At 42.7% G+C, this 16,460-nt stretch overlaps 1 protein-coding gene across 3 annotated transcripts in view; it reads left to right on the top strand.

Annotated features, from left to right (window-relative positions):
- The window catches only part of faf1 (Fas (TNFRSF6) associated factor 1), a 499,151-nt gene that overhangs the window by 117,005 nt on the left and 365,686 nt on the right, over nt 1-16,460 (top strand). The gene's annotated exons all lie outside the window — the stretch shown is intronic.

Raw genomic sequence — 16,460 nt, 5'->3', positions numbered from 1 at the left:
CCAGATGCTGCATCCAGCCGAATTTTACATTTACTGTAGTAGCCTGAAAGGTTTGCAATCTGATAATGAAATAGATATTGTGCCACACTACTGCAAAGTTTTAACAATATTTTCACCCCTAACCCATCTTTGTGAAAAATCTTATAGAAATAGCCAGTTAGCCAAGATAGATTGATAATGACAATAACGGCAGGAGCTAATACTTGTGTTTGGATAATGTCACTCAGTCAGCTCCTATTGCAAAATGTCATCACCTTCTTGCTTTGTTAAAGATAATTTCTGCATGTGTGGAATCTTTTTTTACCTATCTGCACATCAAAAATTTCAGAAGGAAAAAATATTTTTCAAGTCATATATGCTAAAGAAATAATTGAGAAAGTTTCACAATCCAAACCCTTTACTGCAAATCTAGGAAATGTACAGTTAGACAAAAAGAAAACGTTTTTCTTGCTAAGCCCAGCCTATGTTCTATTAGCTTACTATAATATATTAGCATGGATTGAGGATTAGTTAATGGACAGAAAACAGAGTAGGAATAAACAGGACTTTTCGGGTTGGCAGGCTGTAACTAATGGGGTACCACAAGGATCGGTGCTTGAGCCTCAGCTATTTACAATCTATAGTAATGACTTAGATGAAGAGACTGAGTGTAACGTGTCCAAGTTTGTTGATACAAAGTTAGGTGGGCAAGGAAGCTGTGAGGAGGATGCAAAGAAGCTGCAGAGAGATAGACAGGTTGCCTGAGTGGGCAAGAACATGACAAATGGAATGCAATGTGGGGAAGTGTGATGTTATCCACTTTGGAAAAACAAAAAAACAGAATATTTTTTGAATGGTGAGAGACTGGGAAATGTTTGCACTCGAGGGACCGGAGTGTCCTTGTACATGAATCACAAAGTTAACATGTAGGTACAGCAAGCAATCAGGAAAGCAAATGGTATGTTAGCTTTTGTTACAAAGGGATTGGAGTATAAGAGTCAAGAAATTTTACTACAATTATACAGGGCATTGGTGTATCTGCACCTGGAGTACCGTGTACAGTTCTGGTCTCCTTACCTAAGGAAAGCACACTTGCATTAGAGGGAGTGCAACGAAGGTTCACTAGACTCGTTCCTGGGATGAGGGGATTGTCCTATGCGGAGAGATTCAGTAGACTAGGCCTGCAATTCCCTAGAGTTTAGAAGAATGAGAGGTGATCTAATTGAAACATATAAAATTTTAAGGGACTGGGTTAATGCTGAGAATGTTTCCCCTGGTTGGGGAATCGAGAACACGGGGTCACAGTCTCCGAATAAGGGGTCAGCCATTTAGTACTCGGATGAGGAGAAATTTCTTCACTTGGTTGTGAATCTTGTGAATTCTCTGCCCCAGAGAGCTGTGGATGCTCAGTCGTTGCGTATATTCAAGATAGCGGGCAATAAATTTTTGGGAATTAAGGGATATGGGGATTGTGCGAGAAGGTGGAGTTGAGGTAGAAGATCAGCCATGATTTTGTTGAATGGCGGAGCAGGCTCGAAGGGCCAAGTGGCCTGCTCCAGCTCTTCTTTCTTATGTTAAGTGATTAAGGATACCTCCCATGCAGGAGCTTTATAGTAAGTACAGCTGTTTCTGCCTGAAATAAATGGGGCACTTAAGGCACTATAACCGGCAACTTTGAAACTGATGTCCGTGCAAATAGTTAGTGGTTATCACTTTTTGGCCAATAGAAGTAACTGCCCGTTTTAAAGGTGGACGTTTTAAGTGGTGGGGACTGCACCACCTTTTTTGTTCATAATAATTAGAATGTTAATTTTTATATCCGTGTGGAGGAGAGAAAGAGGCATAGAAAAAGAGGGACAGAGCTATATATCCATGAACAAAACACAAAACACCAAATTCACAGTTTAGAGATCCCTTAGCAAGTCACAAACCAGCACTGCCAAGCAGCCTGCCAGCTAACTCCTAAAGGCAAAATCTCCACCCGTGTAGTTAAGCAACCCATGGTCAACAAGTGAGGTAAGAGACTGTATCAGGCTGGAAGTAAAGGCTTCTGTAAATTTAAGAAAGTAGAAATTTAGTGGACTCGGAAGGCTTTAAAAAGCAGCAAAGGAATACAAAGAACGGAGTGATTATTTGCAAGGTCTTCTGTATGGGGGCGGAACTAAGCACCACTCAGCCCCACCGGAACCGCGCATGTGCACTCGACGCTGCGCATGCGCACCAGAGATTCCGGATGCCCATGCGCCTGGCTGCAGCCTGCGGCCTCAACCACTCTTTCCTTCCTGTGGAGAAGGCTCAGAGTGGGGAGAGGAGTTCGGGAGGAGGGGAGCTCGGAGTTGGGGAGGCAGGAGATCAGCTCGGCGAGTGGGAGAGGAGCTTGGCGAGGCGCTCGGAGGAGGGAGGAGATCAGCCTGGGAGGGTGGGGGGAGAAGGAACGGAGCTTGGGGGAGAAGGTCAGGAACTCGCGGTGGTTGAGCACGGAGAGAGCAGTGGGGATGGCGAAAGAACACGAGCCAGGTCTAAAGGGGCGGTAGGGGTGAGAGCGAGATTCATAAGGGGATTTGGAAAAAAAACTTGCAATGGATATTAAAACTAACAAGTTATTATAAATATATTGGCCATGAATTTGCAGTCCGTGGCATAGCTACATCCAAACGAAATCCGCACTTGCCTTGTGCGAGCCCCGCTTCGTGAAGTTGCTTTCAAATGTTGCAGAGTTGTGCGCAGTGTAGTGCCCGTGGATCCCAGGGGCGCATGTGAACCTGGGATCATGTGGGGTGGTGCTCCTTTCACTTCCTGACTCTTAGCCAATCAGGAAACAGAGGAGAGTGCTAAAACAGGATTGTAAATATGTCAATAGAAGACAGAAATCTTCTACTGGCATATATTTACAATCTACGTAGTGTTTAATAGCCACTTTTAGTTGGAAATGTTGGTTGAAGGGATTTAAAAAGGTACATTTGATCAAACATCTTTGATAACTGTGTAAATAATAGTACTACATTTGTTAGATATACAGTTCTTAACAACTCTGCATTAGATTAGATGCTCTATTATTTGAATTGTGCCCATAAAGTAACAAACCCCAGTACAAAATGTTTCTATAAATTGGTAGTTTTATTTTATTGTAAAATGCTGAGAAATAATTGTCACACACAAACTTTGCCCTTAAACCAATATATCCAATCTATAGAGTGGCTATTGCTGGTGTTTACTGCGCTTAGTTTCTGGGTTCAAAAACTCATCAGGAAAGGTTTTGACACATGAAAAGAGCTTTGTGTCCGGCCAGTACATTTTTTTTTATCAGAAAATGCTGGAAACCCTCAACGAGTCAGTCAACAGCCACCAACTAATACAATTATCTCATCTCCCCCTTACGCTGTGTATCAGACTCCTGCGCCTATTTGCACCAGATGTGTAAAAAAAAAAAATTCAGCGTTAATAATGCGCAGTAGATGGACAATTAGCCCAACTTTTCGCCAGCATGTTGATTTTGAACGGTTTAGGTGAAACGGGCAGCGAAGCCAATCTGCAGTTGGAACTTGAGCGCATGCAGAAATCCCAAGTTTGCGGTCAATTTCAAAGGCGGTATGATGGCGTACTCTGTGTACGCCATCACACCGACCACGAATTCAGGGCCATTAAGAAAGAGTGTGGTAAAGGGGAATGTGGGCCCATTAAAGTTAGATGCAGGTGAGACTATAATGGTCAATAAGGAAATGGCAGACTTGTTAAATTAATACTCTGTATCCATCTTCAGTGTATGAGGACAAAATACTAGTGGTACAAGGGAACCTAATAATAAGTCCAAGGGAGGAAATTACTGGACTTAATACAAGTTCATTTTTTTAAAATGGCAATGCAGGAAATAATATGACTTTTTATGATTTCCACCTTAGGATATTGAAAGAAATAGGTGAGGAAGTTGCAGATGCATAAGTCATAATTTTCTAAAACTCTCGAGTCAGGAATTGCACCTTTCCCACATTACAACAGTGACTCCACTTCAAAAGTCCTTCATTGGCTGTAAAGCGCTTTGAGACGTCCGGTGGTCATGAAAGGCGCTATATAAATGCAAGCCTCTTTCCCTTTTCCCTTTCCTCTTTCTTTCCCTTTTCCCTTTCCTCTTTCTTTCCCTTTTCCCTTTCCTCTTTCTTTCTTTCCCTTTTCCCTTTCCTCTTTCTTTCCTTTTTCCCTTTCCTCTTTCCTTTTTCCCTTTCCTCTTTCTTTCCCTCCCTTTCCTCCTTCTTTCCCTCCCTTTCCTCCTTCTTTCCCTCCCTTTCCTCCTTCTTTCCCTTCCTTTCCCCCCTTCTTCTTTCCCTCCCTTTCCTCTTTCTTTCCCTCCCTTTCCCCCCTTTCCCCCCCCTTCAATACAGACCTATCATCAGGGAAAGAGTGTCAGAGCACTTGGACAAGTATGAACTGATCAAAAAAAGTCTCTAGGTTTGTGAATGGCAGACCATGTCTGACTAATCTAGTTGAAATTTCTGAGGAGGTTGCTAAGATGGTGGTTAAGGAAGTGTCTGTGAATGTTTTCTATATGGACTTCAAGAAGCCATTTGATGAGATTTCGCACTATTAGCAAAAAAGTGCATGGAATTGGAGATAACCTTATAACATGGGTTGATAATTGGTTGGGAGGCAGGAGACAGAAGGTATGGTAAGAACATAAGACGGAGGAGCAGGAGTAGGTCATTTGGCCCCTCGAGCCTGCTCCACCAGTCAATAAGATCATGGCTGATCTGATCTTGGCCTCGACTCCCTTACCTTTCAAAAATCTGTCTATCTCCACCTTGAATATATTCAATGACACAGCCTCCACAGCTCTCTGGGGAAGAGAATTCCAAAGATTCTCGACCCTCAGAAGAAATTCCTCCTCATTTCCGATTTAAATCGGTGCCCCCTTCTGAAATTATGCCCTCTAGTTCTAGATTCCCCCACGAGGGGAGACATCCTCTCTGCATCTACCCTGTTGAGCCCCTTCAGAATCTTATGTTTCAATAAGATCCCCTCTCATTTTTCTAAACGCCAAGGAGTATAGGCCCAACCTGCTCAACCTTTCTTCATAAGACAACCCCTTCATCTCTGGAATCAACCTCGTGAACCTTCTCTGAACTGCCTCCAATGCAAGTATACGCAGTACTCCAGGTGTGGTCTCACCAATGCCCTGTAAAGTTGTAACAGGACTTCCCTGCTTTTATACTCCATTCCCTTTGAAATAAAGGCCAACACTCCATTTGCCTTCCTAATTACTTGCTGTACCTGCATGCTAACTTTTTGTGACTCATGTACAAGGACCCCCAGATTCCTCTGTACCTCAGCATTTTGTAATCTCTCCCCATTTAAATAATTTGCTTTTTTATTTTTCCTACCAAAGTGGCTAACCTCGCATTTTCCCACATTAAACTCCATCTGCCAGATTTTTGCCCACTCACTTAGCCTATCTATATCCCTTTGGAGATTCTTTGCGTCCTCCACACAATTTGCCCCCCCCCCCCACCTATCTCTGTATCATCAGCAAGTTTGGCTACATTACACTCAGTCCCTTCATCCAAATCATTAATATAGATTGTAAATCGTTGAGGCCCCAGCACTAATCCCTGCAGCACCCCACTAGTTACAGTTTGCCAACCTGAAAATGACTCATTTATCTCAACTCTGTTTTCTGTTAGTTAGCCAATCCTCTATCCATGCTAATATATTACCCCCAACCCCGTAAGCTCTTACCTTGTGCAGTAACCTTTTATGTGGCACCTTATCGAATGCCTTCTGGAAATCCAAATACATGACATCTATTGGTTCCCCTTTATCCACTCTGCTCGTTACATCCTCAAAGAACTCCAGCAAATTTGTCAAACATGATTTCCCTTTCATAAAACCATGCTGACTCTGCTCGACTATATTATGATTTTCTAAATGCCCTGCTACCACTTCCTTAATGATGGACTCCAGCATTTTCCCAATGACAGATGTTTGGCTAACTGGTCGATAGTTGCCTGCTTTCTGTCTCCCTCCTTTCTTAAATAGGGGCATTGCATTTGTGGTTTTCCAATCTGCTGGGACCTCTCCAGAATCCAGGGAATTTTGGTAGATTACAACCAATGCATCCACTATCTCTACAACCTCTTTTTTAAGACTCTCGGATGCAGGCCATTGGGTTCAGGGGACTTGTCCACCTTTAGTCCCATTAGTTTGCCTAGTACTTTGTCTCTAGTGATGGTGATTGTTTTAAGTCCCCCCCCCCCCCCCCACACCCAATAGCCCCTTGATTATCCATTATTGGGATGCTTTTAGTGTCTTCTACCGTGAAGACCAATACAAAATATTTGTTCCAAGTCTCTGCCATTTCCCTGTTTGCCCATTATTAAATCCCCAGACTCATCCTCCAGGAGACCAGTGTTTACTTTAACTACTCTTCCTTTTTATATACATGTAGAAGGTCTTACTGTATGTTTTTATATTTCTTGCTAGCTTACTCTCATCTCTTTTTTTAGTCGTCCTTTGCTGTTTTTAAAAAATTTCCCAATTCTCTGGCCTTCCACTATTCTTTGCAACATTATGCTTTTGTTTTCAATTTGATACCATCCTTTTACTTCGTTAGTTAGCCACGGATGGTTCATCCTTCTCTTAGTCTTTCTTTCTCACTGGAATATATCTTTGCTGAGAGTTATGAAATATCTCCTTAAATGTTTGCCACTGCTTTTCTAGGGATAAAGGGAATATACTTTGATTGGCAATGTGACAAGTGGTGTTCTGCAGGGCTATGTACTGGGGCCTCAGCTTTTCACCATATACATCAATAACTTGGATGAAGCCATAGAGCGTTGTATATTTAAGTTTGCATATGAAATTAAGTTATGAGGCACAGTAAGTTGTGCAGTTAGGAGTAGGAGTTACAAAGGGACATCGACCGATTAAGTGAGTGGCCAAATCTATGGCAGATGAAGATCTATCTGGGAAACCATGATGCCATCTACTTTGGATCCAAGAAATACAAATTGGAATATTTTCTAAATGTTGAGAAACTAAGAACTGTTAAAAAGCAAAGGGATTTGGGCATCCAGGTAAACTAATTACTAAAAGCTAGTGCATAGCAACAAAAAGTAATCAAAAGGGGTAATAAAATGTTGGCCCTGAAAAGAGATCTGCAATGCAAAGGGGAGAAAGCTATGCTGCAGTTGTACAGATCCTTGGTCAGACCGCATCTGGGGTACTGTGTTCCGTTTTGGATACCACAATCAGGAAGCATATATTGGCCTTGGAGGGGGTATAGCACATTGGAATACACAGAAACGGGGTCATTCGGCCCAACCTGTCCATGCCGGCACTTTTGCTCCACTCGAGCCTCCTCCTGTCTTTCCTCATCTAAATGTCTATTCCCTTCTCCCTTATGTTTGTCCAGCCTCCCCTTAAATGCATCTATACTATTCGCTTCAACCACTCCCTGTGGTCGCAAGTTCCACATTCTCACCACTCTTTGGGTAAAGAAGTTTTTTCTGAATTCCCTATTGGATTTCTATTGGATTTCTTGGTGACTATCTTATATTGATGTCCTCTAGTTATGCTCTTCCCCACAAGTGGAAACATTCTCTCTCTACCCACTCTATCAAATCCTTTCATCATTTTAAAGACCTTCATTAGGTCACCCCTCAGCCTTTTTTCAAGAGAAAAGAGACCCAGCCTGTTCATCCTTTCCTGATATGTATACCCTCGCATTTCTAGTATCCTTGTAAATCTTCTCTGCACCCTCTCCACTGCCTCTATCGTTTTTATAATATGGCGACCAGAACTGCACGCAGTACTCTTAAGTGTGGTCGATACAGGTTTAGCATAACTTCCCTACTTTTCAATTTATCTATCTATCTCTCTCTCTCTCTCTCTCTCTCTCTCTCTCTCTCTCTCTCTCTCTCTCTCTCTCTCTCTCTCTCTCTCTCTCCCCCCCTCTCTCTCTCTCTCTCTCTCTAATATATATAATTTAAAAAAAGCAAACCAAGCACTAGGGTTTATTTCTAATGGCCTTGCTAACCTGTGTTGCAACTTTGTGATTTGCATATTTGTATTCCGAGATCCATTTGTTCCTCTACCCCACCAAGACTCTCACCCTCCAAGTGATAAGTGACCTCCCTATTCTTCCTACCAAAATGTAATACCTCACATTTATCTGTGTTGAACTTCATTTGCCAATTATTTGCCCATTCTGCAAGTTTATTAACGTCCTCCTGCAATTTGTTACAGTCCTCCTCAGTATTGACTAATCCCCCCCCCCCCAAGCAAAAAAAAAATTTGGTATCATCTGCAAATTTAGAAATTGTGTTTTTGATTCCAGTGTCTAAATCGTTAATGTAAATTGTGAACAGCAGTGGTCCCAGCACTGATTCTTGTGGAACGCCACTACCCACCTTCTGCCGCTGTGAATAGCTCCCCTTTACTCCCACTCTGCTTTTTGTCTTGAAGCCAGCTAGGAATCCATTCTGCTACTTGTCCCCTGACTCGGCATTCTCTGACCTTATTCATTAGTTTATTATGGGGTAGCTTATCGAAGGCCTTTTGAAAATCTAGATAAATTATATGTACTGCATTACCGTTGTCTACTGTTACCTCTTCAAAAAATTCAATGAGGTTGGTCAAGCAAGACTATCCCTTTTGAAATCCATGCTGACTATTCATTATTACACTTTTCACAAACAGTAATGCAGAGGTTGGGGATGGCATTAAAAGGGAAATTAGAGAAGCGTGCAATAAGGGCACAGCAGTCACCCTGGGTGACTTTAATCTACATATAGATTGGGCCAACCAAATTAGTAACAATACTGTGGAGGAGGAATTCCTGGAGTGTTTAAGGGATGGTTTCCTGGACCAATATGTCGAAGAGCCAACCAGAGATCAGGCCATCTTAGACTGGGTATTATGTAACGAGAAAGGATTAATTAGCAATCTTGTTGTACGAGGCCCCTTGGGTCGGAGCGATCATAATATGATCGAATTCTTCATTAAGATGGAGAATGAAGTAGTTGACTCAGAGACTAAGGTCCTCAATTTAAATAAAGGAAACTACGATGGTCTGAGGCGTGAGTTGGGTAGGATTGATTGGGGAATGTTACTCAAAAGGGTTGACGGTGGATAGGCAATGGCAAACATTGAAAGACCGCATGGGTGAACTACAGAATTTGTTCATCCCAGTTTGGCATAAAAATAAAACAAAAAAGGTGACTCAACCGTGGCTAACAAGGGAAATTAGGGATAGCACAAGATCCAAGGAGAGGACATATAAATTGGCCAGAAAAAGCAGTAAACCTGAAGATTGGGAGCAGTTTCGGATTCAACAAAGGAGGACAAAGGGATTAATTAAGAAAGGGAAAATAGAATATGAGAGTAAGCTTGCAGGGAACATAAAAACTGACTGTAAAAGCTTTTATAGATATGTGAAGAGAAAAAGATTGATGAAGCCAAGCGTAGGTCCCTTGCAGTCAGAATCAGGGGAATTTATAATTGGGAACAAAGAAATGGCAGACCAATTAAATACATATTTTGGTTCTGTCTTCACAAAGGGGGACACAAATAACCTCCCTGAGATGTCGGGGAACATAGGGTCTGATGAAAGGGAGGAACTGAAAGAAATCAGTACTTGTAGGGAAATTGATGGGATTGAAGGCCAATAAATCCCCAGGGCCCGATAATCTACATCCTAGGGTACTTAAGGAAGTGGCCCTGGAAATAGTTGATGCTTTGCTGATCATCTTCCAGCATTCGATGGAATCTGGAACAGTACCCATGGATTGGAGGGTAGCGAATGTGACCCCACTATTCAAAAAAGGTGGTAGAGAGAAAACGGGGAATTACAGACCGGTAAGCCCGACATCGGTAGTGGGGAAAATGCTAGAGTCCATTGTAAAAGATGTAATAGCAGAGCACTTGGAAAACAGTGACAGGATCGGACAATGTCAACATGGATTTACAAAAGGTAAATTGTGCTTGACTAATCTACTGGAATTTTTTGAGGATGTAACTGGTAAAATAGATAAGGGAGAACCAGTGGATGTGGTGTATTTGGACTTTCAGAAGGCTTTCGATAAGGTTCCGCATAAGAGATTAGCGTGTAAAGTTAAGGCACATGGGATTGGGGGCAAGGTATTGACTTGGATAGAGAACTGGTTGGCAGACAGAAAGCAAAGAGTTGGAATAAACGGGTCTTTTTCCGAGTGGCAGGCAGTGACGAGTGGGGTACCGCAGGGATCGGTCCTTGGGCCCCAGCTATTCACAATATATATTGATGATCTAGACAAGGGAACTCTATGTAATACAGGTAGACTATCCTTTATCTGAACTTCCGAAAACCTCTAAAAACCGAAAGTTTTTTCGTTCAGCGTAATTCGTGCGCACGACATGACCAGAGTGGCGCACGACTTGCGCTGAGCAGGGCAGAGGGTCACAGAGTTCCCTCCTGGGTAGGAGATTGCAGGCCGAGCTGGGCAGTGTGAAGGAGGTACCGGGAGAGTGAACCCAACAGTACAGCGGCCAGTCCGATAGCTGCAGCAGCCTGTCCGATATTCTTTTCTCCACCCCCCCCCCCCCCCACCCCCCCGCGGCCTGTCTGATATTCTTCTCTCTCTCTCTCTCTCTCTCTCCCTCCACCCCCCCCCCCCCCCCCCCCATCCGACCTGAAGGGGAATGAGACACGAAACAGTTGCAAGAGGTAGCCTGAACTTTTAAAATTTATATTAAATACGAATTTCCCAGTCTTATAATAATACCTTCTGAAAACCAAAACTCAGCTGGTCCCAAGGCTTTCGGATAAGGGATAGTGTACCTGTATCCCCAAATTTGCAGATGAGACAAAGCTGGGTGGGCGTGTGTGCTGTGAGGAGGATGCCGAGAAACTCCAGGATGATTTGGACAGGTTGGGTGATTGGGCAAAAGCATGGCAAATGCAATATAACGTGGATAAATGCGAGGTTATCCACTTTGGTGGCAGAAACAGGAAGGCAGATTATTATCTGAATGGCAATAGATTGGGAGAAGGGGAAGTGCAACGAGACCTGGGTGTCCTTGTGCACCAGTCGCTGAAGGTAAGCATGCAGGCGGTTAAGAAGGCAAATGGCATGTTGGCCTTCGTAGCGAGAGGGTTTAAGTACAGGAACAAGGATGTCTTGCTGCAGTTGTACAGGGCCTTGGGGAGACCACATCTTGAGTATTGTGTGCAGTTTTGGTCGCCTTATCTGAGGAAGGATGTTCTTGCCATGGAAGGAGCTCAGCGAAGATTCACCAGGCTGATACCTGGGATGGCAGGAATGACGTATGAGGAGAGATTGGGTCGATTGGGCTTGTACTCGCTGGAGTTTAGAAGAATGAGAGGGGATCTCATTGAAACTTATAAAATTCTGACAGGACTGGACAGACTAGATGCTGGAAGGATGTTCCCGATTGGTCGGGGAGTCCAGAACCAGGGGTCACAGCCTAAGGATAAAGGGTAGGCCATGTAGGACAGAAATGAGGAGGAATTTCTTCACCCAGAGAGTGGTGAACCTGTGGCATTCTCTACCACAGAAGGCGGTGGAGGCTAGTTCATTAAATATATTCAAGAAGGAGTTGGATATATTTCTTAAGGCTAAAGGGATCAAGGGATATGAGGAGAAAGCAGGGACCGGGTACTGAATTTGGATGATCAGCCATGATCGCATTGAATGGTGGAGCAGGCTCGAGGGGCCGAATGGCCTACTCCTATCTTTTATGCTTCTGCTTCGTTTCTACATGTTCTCCTGTAATGAGTGGGGTGCCGTAAGGATCAGTGTTGGGGCCTCAGTTATTTACAATCTATATTAATGACCTAGATGAAGGGACCGACTGTAATGTATCCAAGTTTGCAGATGATGCAAAGCAAGGTGGGACCGTAAGCTGTGAGGAGGACATGGAGTCTGCAAAGGGATATAGATAGACGAAGTGAGTGGGCAGTAAGGTGGCAGATGGAATATAATGTTGGGAAATGTGAGGTTATTCTCTTTTTGGTAGGAAGAATAGAAAAACAGAATATTTTTTAAATGGTGAGAAACTTTCAAATGTTGGTGTGCAGAGAAATTTTGTCCTCGTGCAAGAAACACAGAAAGCTAGCATGCAGGTACAGCAAGCAATAAGGAAGGCAAATGGCATATTGGCCTTTATTGCAAGGGGGTTGGAGTGTAAGAGTAAGGAAGTCTTGGTATAATTGTACAGAGCCTTGGTGAGACCACACCTGGAGTACTGTGCATAGTTTTGGTTTCTTTATCTATGGAAAGATATACAGGAAACTTTGTGCTATCCGGCACCCACGGGACCGAGCTGCTGCTGTTGCCTCAAAACTTCCGTACTCTCCAGAGTTAATGTTGAGAGATACGGAGATTCTTATCTCCGTATTTGACAACAAACAATGTTGCTTAGCAACAGCTTCTAAACACTCGGGTGTGGCCCTAAAGCTCTGTAGCTGAAGCTGTTGCTATAGCTACAGACCTTGCACAGCTTGACTGTTCAAACAAAGCCAAAAAAACAAACAAAAAAATAATAAAAAATAGCGGCTGATTTTTGCCGGTGGCTCCAGATTGCCGGATAGCTCACCTCCGGATAGCACAAAGTTTCCTGTACTTGCCTTGGAGGCGGTGCAACAAAGGTTCACTAGATTGATTCCGGGGATGAGAGGGCTGTCCTATGATGGGAGATTGAGTAGAATGGGCCTATACTCTCTGGAGTTTAGAAGAATGAGAGGTGATCTCATTGAAACATACAAGATTCTGAAGGGGATTGACAGGGTAGATGCTGAGAGGTTGTCTCCCTGGCTGGAGTGTCCAGAACTAGGGGTCTCGGGATAAGGGGTAGGCCATTTAAGACTGAGATGAGGAGGAATTTCTTCACTGAGGCTTGTGAACCTTTGGAATTCTGTGCCCCAGAGGGCAGTGAATGCTGAGTCTTTGAGTATATTCAAGGCTGAGATAGATAGATTTTTGGACTCTAGGGGAATCGAGGGATATGGAGATCGGGCGGGAAAGAGGAGTTGAGGTCGATGATCTTATTGAATGGCGGAGCAGGCTCGAGAGGCCGTATGGCCTTCTCCTGTTCTTACTTCTTATGTTCTCTTTTAGTAGGGATTCCATTATTTTTCCTACCAGTGATGTTAAGCTGACTGGTCTATAATTCCCTGGACATGTAATAATGTAATTTAAGAGTGATAGAACATTAGCTGTCTGCCAGTCCTCTGGCGCTACACCTTTTTCTAACGAATTATTAAATATGTGTAGTAATGCGTCTGCTATTTCTTCCCTGGATCCTTTTAAAATGTGTGGATGCAATCCATCCAGACCAAAGGTTTTATCCTGAGTTTGATTAATTTATTTAGTATATCCCCTTTTTATTTTTTAAATGCACTTCTCTCATTACTCATCTCATCATGCAATGTCATGTCCACCTATTTTATCTCCCTGGTAAATACTGAAGCGAAATAATGATTTAATATTTCAGCCATTTCTCTCTCGTTACCTGTGGTATTGTCCTGTCTATCCTTTAATGGCCCTATTCCCATCCCAAATTTCCTTTTTATATTGATGTGCCTGTAAAATATTTTACTATTGTTTTATGATACTTGATACTTTAATTTCATAGTTCTTCTTTGCCTTCCTAATTTTTTTGACTTCTCTCCTAATCCCTTCTCTCATGCACTCCTCTGCTGTCTATGCACTTTAATATATGCCTCTTTCCTTACCGTCAATTGTTCCCTTATGTCTTTATTTATCCATGGAGTCTCATTAGTGTTTAGTTTGTCCTTTCCTTTTAGTGGAATATATTTTTCCTGCACTCTGTTGATCACCGTTTTAAATGTTTCCCATTGTCGTTCTAAATTGTTGTTTGCCAATATTGTTGCCCATTTTATCTTCCCAAGTTCTTTTCTCAGCCCCTCAATCAGCTTTTTTCCAGTCTAGTAACCTGGTTTTTGTCATACTTACACTTTATGATAATAGAGAAGGGTGTATTATATTATGGTCACTATTGCCCATATGTTCCCCTACTTTTACCTTCTATATGCTCTGGCTCATTCCCCATAACTAGATGCAATAGCGAATCCTCCCTTGTTAGGCTTTTTACATATTGGGTTAGAAAGGAGCACAGATTCATCAGAATGATACTGGGGCTTAAAGGGTAAATTATGAGGACAGGTTGAATAAACTTGACATGTATTCCTTTGAATTCATAAGGTTGAGGGGAGATCTGATCAAGGTCTTGAAAATGAGGGATTAGATAGGATAGATACAGAGAAACTATTTCCTCTGATGGGAATATCCAGAACAAGGGGGCATAATCTTAAAATTAGAGCTAGGCCATATAGGAGTGAAATCAGGAAGCACTTTTTCACATGAGGAATAGTGGAAATCTGGAACTCTGTTCCCCCAAAGGCTGTGGATGCTGGGTCAGTTGCAATTTGCAAGATGAGGTCAATAGATTTTGTTAGTGATGGGTATCCAGGATATGAAGCAATGGTGGATAAATGGACCTGAGGTACAGATTAGCCATAATCTAATTGAATGGCGGAGCGGGCTCGAGTACTGAATAGCCTGCAACCAATGATCCTAACTCCAGCAGTCCCTGACAATGCTACGAAATCCCTGGACCAGCCCCCCCCCCCCCCCCCCCGTGCTACCAAAGCCCAAGACCAACCCCCAGTGCTACAGAAACCCAGCACAAAACCATAGAACCACTAAAACATAGGACCCCCCCCCCCCCCCCAAAACTCTAGTACAACTAAGCCCCAATCGTCCCATCCCATCCCCAGTACTGCTAAATACCAGATATCTACCTCCGGTGCAACTTGCACAGCCACCTTGCTCTGTTTTCTTTAGGAATAAAGAATTAGTCATGATTTATCTCTTGATTTAAACATTTTAATCTTGGTTTTAATCACATATTTAATTGATACATTTAGTGCATCCTTCTCATTCAAGTTTTTGTTACTGATACTTCATGTAATTATATAGAAAACCTCAAACTGAACAGTATTATGAAGACAACAAACTTTTGAGTCATATCTAAAAGTGCAAATTAAAAAGAAAAATTAATAGGTTTTACATAGCTACAGACAAAAAAAAAGGTAATGCCGCCTACAAATCTAAAGTGATTCCGTTCTATTTCTTGCTGCTATTTAGTCAGTTGCTTAGACAGACCAGTTTATTAACATTGTCGGGGGACAATGTTGCTTGCATCTTATTTACAATCTGACCTTAAAGTGAAAATAGCCATTTGCATGGCACAGTTATCACTGGTGTTCCTAACTTCTATGTATCAGCTTTACTAAACTGTCATCGGCACCAACACGCTTTGACCACCAATGCGGAGCATAATCTTCCATGCTGATGACTGGTTCTGCTTTATAACAATCCAACGTTGGTTGGCTTTGTTTCATTTTCTTTTTTGGTGAGTTGGTGTCTGAAGTTAGCACACCAGGCTCTTGTTCTTGTGACATTTCTGACAATGATAAGGTAAGAATTAATGTCCAGACCTCGTCCCATTTGGAATTTGATTCCAGGTTGTCGGTATTTTCAGTCACATGGGATTGGTGCTTCCTTTGCATTTAGTTACGTCTGCAGTGAAAGAGTACTTAAACCAAACAATATATGCTGGTTTATCATTTGAGACAGCCATAACATGAAATAAATGGCACAATCTGGTAAAACCATGGAGCAGGACATGTCCATTTCATCCCCCAAGGAGCTCAGTCACATATCTGCAGTGTTGCAGTAGGGCTTCCAACTTTTGGAGTTTGTTAAATTCAGCAGGAGTGGGCACTGCTAGATTGTGCTTTCGAAGAGCTAACGTGGCTCTGATAGCAAATCTATTTCTAAGCAGACGTTGAACCATCTGTAATATGGTGTTTTATCTAGGTAAAACCTTTTGTTGAAATATCTTGTTTCTATCCTTTTGCGGCCTGTTGCATTTCTAGTTATACCCTATTAGCTGGACTATTTTTGAAATGGCCCCTGATTTTCTACATGTTTCCAAGTTATCCACCACTGGGGTTTTCCTTGCGTCATGTCTGCTGTAGACTAGATAGAAACATAGAAGATAGGAGCAGGAGTAGGCCATTCGGCCCCTCGAGCCTGCTCCGCCATTCAATGCGATCATGGCTGATCATCCAAATTCAGTACCCGGTCCCTGCTTTCTCCCCATACCCCTTGATCCCTTTAGCCTTAAGAAATATATCCAACTCCTTCTTGAATATATTTAATGAACTGGCCTCCACCGCCTTCTGTGGTAGAGTGTTCCACAGGTTCACCACTCTCTGGGTGAAGAAATTACTCCTCATTTCTGTCCTAAATGGCCTACCCTTTATCCTGAGACTGTGTCCCTTGGTTCTGGACTCCCCGACCATTCGGAACATCCTTCCTGCATCTAGTCTGTCCAGTCCTGTCAGAATTTTATAAGTTTCAATGAGATCCCCTCTCATTCTTCTAAACTCCAGCGAGTACAAG

This window comes from Somniosus microcephalus, chromosome 3, assembly GCF_052327205.1.
Source record: "Somniosus microcephalus isolate GS21.2 chromosome 3, FLI_Smic_1.0, whole genome shotgun sequence".
Taxonomy (NCBI): Eukaryota; Metazoa; Chordata; class Chondrichthyes; order Squaliformes; family Somniosidae; genus Somniosus; species Somniosus microcephalus.
Note: the sequence above shows the minus strand (reverse complement) of the source record. Positions and strands in the feature narration are given on the sequence as shown.